The sequence below is a fragment of the Oreochromis niloticus genome, linkage group LG7 (assembly GCF_001858045.2).
Source record: "Oreochromis niloticus isolate F11D_XX linkage group LG7, O_niloticus_UMD_NMBU, whole genome shotgun sequence".
NCBI lineage: Eukaryota > Metazoa > Chordata > Actinopteri > Cichliformes > Cichlidae > Oreochromis > Oreochromis niloticus.
Window position 1 is genome coordinate 49,752,341 of NC_031972.2, and position 7,564 is coordinate 49,759,904.

At 40.0% G+C, this 7,564-nt stretch overlaps 1 pseudogene; it reads right to left on the reverse strand.

Moving 5' to 3' along the window:
- Window positions 1-604: 604 nt before the first annotated feature.
- LOC100696442 (UDP-glucuronosyltransferase 2C1 pseudogene) lies at window positions 605-6,073 on the reverse strand (annotated as a pseudogene).
- Between the last annotated feature and the right edge of the window lie 1,491 nt (window positions 6,074-7,564).

Sequence of the window (7,564 nt, forward strand, 5' to 3'; positions counted from 1 at the left end):
TGACAGGGGAAGCAAAACTGAACATAACACACGCAGGACAAAAGACTATCAAAATAAAACAGGAAACTAACATTGAGACTGAGACATACAGACTTGACAAAGACAAAGGAAGAATAAACGGAGACAGGAACAGACAAGGAAGACATAGAAAACAAATGATCAAAACCACTAACAGAAAACTATAAGACTTCAAACATCAATCCTTACAAAAACCAAAAACAAGAATACAAAACTAAGTATCCTCTTAACTCTTCACACTGGGTCAAAGGCCCAGGACTGTGACAACAGCAACTTTGGCTTTTAACCAGCAACTTTCCACTTTACAGCTGTTTACTGTGAGTGTACACTAGATTCTGAAAGTGGTAATTTGACTGTAAATGTGCCGTGTTCCTGTGAAACGCACATGCATGCTAAGATGCTCATAAAGACGCCGTTGCCATAGTGGCCAAACATCCACAGTCATCATAGGGCTTGAGGAGCTGGTGTGGTTTTAGGTGGGTAGTTTGGATGTGCTATGCAGAGTTTTGCAGTCCATCATCTATATGTTGTAGCTTTGTATTGGCATCAGAGGGCACCTCCAAGAACACATGGAACAACCAGCAGATTGGTAGCACTCTTTTTTTTATTATTCTTTATGGTCATCTAGCATAGCCTGTCCTCCAGTGAAGGCAGAAGTTACATAAAAATAATTTATGGGTGGTGGACAGTAACAACAAATGATAAATAAAGCTGATGCAGACAGTTTTTTGTGCTTCTTGTTTGTGCTTTTTTTGTTGTTGTTTATTAATGGGCTCAAACTGAGCAACAGAATGGGGATAAAAGGTGATTTAAGTGACTTTGAATGTGGCGTGATTGTTGATACCAGATTAGCTGGCCTGAGTATTTCAGAAACTGCTGAACTGTAGGGGATTTTCCCAGAGTTACAGAGAAAGAGAAAATATCCACATCAACACATCATTGGTGTTTAGGAGTACTACACGCAAGTGCATCACAGCAAAAAAGGTAAACAAATGGGTACACATACATGACATTTAATGAAGTTTCCCTGTGGCTTTCTGTGAAGGGATGACTTGCAAACAACAACTTTCAGGGCTGAAAAATAAAGCAATAGCTGAATTGCAAGAAAACCAGTTGCATTTAGGAATGGCTCTAAGCTCATTTCCTCCCTTTTGTAACAACGCAGTATGGGGTCACTGAACTGGACCCTCTTATACAATCACTGGTCTTTGTTAGTTCCTTTTTTTCAGTTATTTGTCAAACAATGTGACTCATGTGCAGTTAATTGTACTAACAGACCGTACAAATAGTTTGTGCTCCAGTGAATGAAATTTCAGCTGCAGTAATTAGCAGGTATCTGTGAATGTACAATACAAATCTGAGTGGTTGTTAACTTTCAGTGAGAGGTGAGTAATAGTTAAGAAATACATAATGTAGTTTGAGTCCTGTGTCAGACTGGCAATCTCTCCAGGGTGTAACCAGCCTCTCGCCCCAAGGTAGCAAGGATAGGCTCCAGCCTCCCTGCGACCCTAATCGGGAGAAAGCGGAAGAGAACGGATGGATAAACTGATGATGTCGTTTGTACCTCACAGTGCTAAGAGGACATCCGCTTTCATTTAAGTGTAGGCTGGGAGAAAATAAATGTCTCACCATTTTCTCTTCTCTGCACAGGATTCCTTGTGCTCTGAGTGATTTTCCAAGAGTGTTTTTCCCTGTGAGGACGAGACCCTGTGGATTTGTATATATTAGACCCCTGGACGTGCTATTCACAATTCCTTTAGTGGTCACTTTGAAATTTGCTTCACTGTAATTAACCCACTGCTACTGAATCTGTCCCTCATCCCGAGTCCACCTGGAAAATCACTGACTATGAGAGCCACAAACAAAAAAAGTAAGACATGATGTCTGTTGCCAATGTGCAGTAGCATGCACACAGGACATGCAATTACATCTGTTTGCTGACTGTCCCTGTGAGCGTTTTTAAATCATTTTTGTCTTCATAAAGCCCACAGATCTGACAAACAAAAAAATGCTTTTTGTCTAACATTCACATACATTCACTATCTGACAAAACGCATCAGGAGAAACTCTGAGTTCAGTATCTTGCCTAAGGATACTTTGGCATGCAGACTGGAGCAGCCAGGGATTGAGCCACCAACCTTCTGTAGCAGATGACCTGCTCTACTTCCTGAGCCCAGGGGCTGTCATTAAAATCCTGCAGAATCCATTTTCTTCATTTTTCAAACACAAAAGGACATAAGTTGATTTCTTGCATATTGTTACAGAATGGCACGTCTACTAATGGAGGACTGGACTGAGCAATTATAAATAAAAATCAGCTTAACTTTACTGTCAGGAAAACAGTATGAGACAGATAGGTGCAGTGTGTCTTGTATTGCCATCTAGTGCCTGGTCAGTAAATGGCTTAAGAGCAGTACTAGAGCAGCACTAGAATCATCTTTATTCACAAAGCACTTTTCAAAAAACAATTTGGTGAAAAACAAGGTGGGGCTTGCCCAGCTTTAAAGTGATTCGCTTCTAGAGTTGATCCATGTGTGGATTGGTTGATTTTTTTTTTTAATGATTCTTCACCATTCGAAGATATCATAGCTTCACAAACAAAAACCTCGACTGAAATCAGAAACATTCAGGGTTATGCTCTTGATGTTCTCAAGATAAACATGGCAAAGTAAAATACTTTCAGGTAATTAGCACATGGCTGGTGCAAAGAAGGTTTTTCAGATTGGATTGCTTTTGTTTTTCTGATCATTCACGTTTAACTTTTTTTCCAGTAAAGACCATTCTCCACACTAGCCTTAGACATGAAACACAAATGAGCATCATAAGCAAAACGACAGTCAACAAAAAAGCAATGACATCAAGAGACTTGTACACAAACCACGACATTTTGTACGACTGTGTCTGCAGATGACGGGTCCCTTTATGTCTTATAACATATTCTATCCAAAACACTGCCTGATCCAGAGGTTTCATGGGCTGATCTCTGTGCAGCCTGGAGAGCATCTGCATGTTTTCCCTGTAAGTGGAATTGTAAAGAGCTGTCATCAGTGCCTCTGCAAAGCTATCTCTTTCGAGCATAGCGATATCCACAATCACAGCTCCTCCTTTTGCTTTGATCCTGGAGAGATTATCGGGCTGATCAAAGAATAAGGGAAGTCCAACTATAGGCACCCCATGGTAAATTGCTTCCTGAACTCCATTGGTGCCTCCATGGGTCACAAACACTCTAGTTTTGGGATGTCCTAAGAGGTCATTTTGTGGGAGCCAGTTGACTAGTAACGTGTTGTTTCCGAGGTTGGTTGGCCTTTGTCCTATATACCTCCATATAACCTTTTGAGGAAGTCGGGCAAAGGCTGCAGCAATTTCCTCAGTAACATGTTGAGGAAGCTTTGCAACTAAAGTCCCGAGGGTCATCACAATGACTCCGTGGTCTCCAGAGCTCTGGACAAATGTCTCCAGGTCATCAGGAAGCGCTTTTGAGGGTTTACATTGAAATCCACCTATGTAGACAATATTTGGCAATGTTGGACGTGGGAATTCAAAGACAAAATCATTTCTCATAAGCCATATATCAGCGTCCAGGAAAAACGTTGAGTAATCCACATCAGGCCCAAAGTACTTCATAACAACCGGTTTGTAGTTTGTTTCTGCCATGTAAAACAATGTGTACATGCCAATAATGTAACTCACCATATTCTTTATTCTCTCAGGGAAGGTCATCTTATCTGTTAACTCTGTTCCAGTAAAAGGAATGTATGCCAGAGGTGAGGGAGCAATAAGGAAGTGAGCCTCGCCTTGAATGGTCCATCTTACATTGAAAACCAGAGGAACCTGGAGCCGCCGTGCCAGCATGGCCCCGCAACCGATGCCAGGGTCAGTCAAAAGCACATCGTATTTAGCAGCATGTAAAGACTGCATCAGCTCTTTGTCTTCAAACATCTGAACGACTGTTTCACTCATTCCTTTGTGAAACTGAGTGAACTGTTCTACAACCACATTCCGGATCTGAATTTGAGTCCAGATGCGGGACCAAGAGGACGTAGGTTTTCCCTGAAGCCGGATTTCCAGCTGTTGAAACAAATATGTTTCAAAGTTTTCCTCAAATCCACTAGAGTAGGGAAGTGTGACAGAGGTATAGAGTGGAGATTTCTCACTGATGTACCAGCTATCAGATGGCCGAATGACAGCGATCTCATGACCTTTGGCATGCAGTTCCTCTATGAGCACTTTCATGTTTATCCAATGGCTTCCATCCAGTGGGAACACCAGAATTTTGCCCCCAAATGAACCGGGTGGTTGAAATGAGAGTAGCGTAAACAGGATCAAAGGTAAATAAAGCATCTTCATGACGACCCTCAGATACCTTAAAAAATACACAAAAACAAGTCAGTAACATAGTACTGCCTGATCATTTTTGTATAATTTGATATTTCTACTTGATCTCTTGACTATATATGTCTACTCCACTGCAATAAAGAGACAAACAGTGTTTATTTCATTGCAATATTTGAAACCTAAAGTTTCTTTTTACCTATTAGAGATTATAGAAGGATGCTGTGCCCTAGGATTGGGGCTCCCTGTCCTGTTTCTGATGTTTAAGAGTTGTTAGGTGTGTGGGGATTCCTCTACTAATCTTCTCACAGGAATTCACTGAAATAATTTATGTAGATTAAAAGAGTTCAAATTATTTAGTGCATCACAAAAATCAAACATCCTCTAGAAGACTAAAGAAACATGGCAAATATGGCAAAAAGAAACATATGAGTACTGTCTTTTTTTGTTTATTTATTTTTTTTAAATTTATTGTTGGAGCACCCAAATCTTAGAAACCTATGGATTAAGATATTTTGTTGTATTTAAAGCAGTTTTTAAAAAGTAGCTCAGTTTAAACTCATAAAACAGGGCTTCTTATACCTCACTGCATCAGTACTAACAGTATTATAGCATTAGACATTAACATAAATTTTATGTAGGCATTTTAACTTTGGATACTTTGAATATATTTGCTTATAATCTTTGGGTTCTGTGAGAAGCTGGACACATATGTCCATGTTATGGACCAGGCCAGGGTTTGCAACACTCTGTGCTGTGGGGATGTGCAGCTCAGACGGGCAGATGGGCATCAACTGGTCATTCCACACAGCTGGACCCACAGCTTCCATGCGGGGATGTGCCACACAACCACCGCTGGACTGCTAGTCCAGTCACACTCCCTTACAGTGAAAAAAAGCCCCTTTTATACCAGCCTGGGTCTTCATAGTTCCCAGAGAATTAAAAAATACAGAAAGGGATCCAGACACAAAACTTAAATCACACAGTAAAATTGTAATTATCCACGCTCAGTTTCACAAATAAAAATCTTGCACCAGCCTCACACTTCATAGCCACAGGAGGGAAACATTGAAAACATTCTAGAAATTGAAACTGTAATAACTGAATCAAGTTATAATGAAAAACCGGCTCCGCGTCTTTTTGGAAAGGTCCACAGCCTACATATAATACAATAGAATAGAATACAATAGCCGATCCACAACATGTGATTTGGAGTAGTGGTCTTATAGCAACAGATGTTTTAGGAGAGAGGAAATTCCACAAATGTTTTGGCCACTTTTCTCACAGACAACTCCAACTGCAGTTTGCTTGCGAAAGATCACACTGTTTAACGAAACCAAATCCAACAAAGCTAGTCCTGACAGTTAAATCTGCCATTAACATCACAATCTAAAAACAAGTAGGTGTACCACTCTATAATATCTAGTTATAGACGTTTGATCATCCAAAATTAAAATAGTAAGACTCACATACGGCTTTGTCAGTTATATACTACTAGTGATATTTCATCATAATGTGCGGATGTTTCTCCAAACATATTTACATTTTAAGCTATAGTAATACTTACCCAAATGCTTCGAGGAGGGAACCCCAGCTTCAAGTTCGCTATCACGGTTATGCAATGTTTAGTGCTGTGTCAAATCCGCCTTCTACAGTGTGTACTGAGTTGCGTTATACAAGGTGTGTACTGGACTTTGAACTTCTACTGCCAGAGTTCATGTTAGCTTGTAAACAGAACATATATATGCATGTTTTCTGCCATCTAGTGTCCAATCAGTGCATTACTGTGTGCTGCTTGATTGTTCACCCAGGCCAGAGCATTAAACTGCATGCGTGCATGTAAAAAAAAGTGTGATATAAGTTAGAAATGTCCTTATAAATGCAGTCATATTATGTTGAGATGGTTTATACGTATATAGAAGTAAAAGTTCTGAATGTTTAAACAGGAGCTGTAACTCATATCAGTGGAATAACTTGGTTTATATACACCATAACTAATTCAGTCATTATTTTTTGTACATTTTTTAACATCTTCTTGGCTTCGTAACAATCCCCACACTTAGGTCCATACACGTTCAACACTTAGGTTGAACCAGCATTTGGCCGCTGTTTACTAGAACTCTGAATATGTGGCCCAAAGAGGTGTCAGTGCACGTGAAAAACAAAATAAACCTATCAGAGAGACAGCAAAAACTTCTGAAGTGGATAACTCAACAATCTGATAGAGTCTTTAAAAAGTATGTGTCCTGGTCCGTGGGTTGTTGACCCTTGGTTCTGAGTTTTGGGACTGGTTAGGGGTTTTCTACTTTTGTTTATCCTTATATTATAGTTCTGTATTTTGTATTATAGTTATTCAGGCTTCTGTTATGGTGTTTAGGTTATGGGAGGTTGTTTATTCCCTTTTGTATTCCCATTCTGTTCCCTCAGTCTTGCCTCTGTGTTTTTCGCTTCTGTCTCTGTTTCAAGTTTGTGTCTTTTAGTCTGGGTGTCTTTATTACTTCCTGTTTTATTTTGATAGTCATTCATCCTGTGTGCGTTGTGTTCTGTGTTCTCACCTGTGATCTGTTTTCAGTGTCTTCCTCTGTTCTCTGTTGTGATCGCCTTCATCCCTCCAGCTGTATTTCCCGTCTGTTTGGTGTTCACCAGTTTAGTTCCTAGTGCCTTTCTAGTGTAAGTTGTTGTTCTGTAAATCCAGCAGTAAAACTGAGGTTAAGTTCAATCCTGCTTCTGAGTTCTGTATTTTAGGTCCTGATCCTTCCTGGCTCACACACGGCATTATGACAGAATGAAAATAGCCAAATGCTCCAAACTGAACAGCGCTTCGTAGTGATAATGGGCAATGACCCAAAGCAAACTGCAAGAGTTTCCCAAAGGCAAAGAAATGGGATATTCTCCAGTGACCACATCAGTCACCTGATCAAAGCTCTTGAGCTTAAATCAGGTGTTTTTCCACCATTAAGTACAAGACTGAATGCAGAAACACCCATAAACAAGCAGCAACTGTAAGTGGCTGCAGAGCATCTCACTGGAGGAAAAAATGGCATTTGGTCGCTTCGGACACTCACTGACTGCACAGGATTTTGAAAACATAACAGATCTCAATTGGGAAAAAAATTATACTGGATATTCATACTGATATGGACTGGGTAATGCATTAGGAAAATCAGTGAAAATATTATGCAGTAGGCTAGTCCATTTTGCCAAAATTTCACTA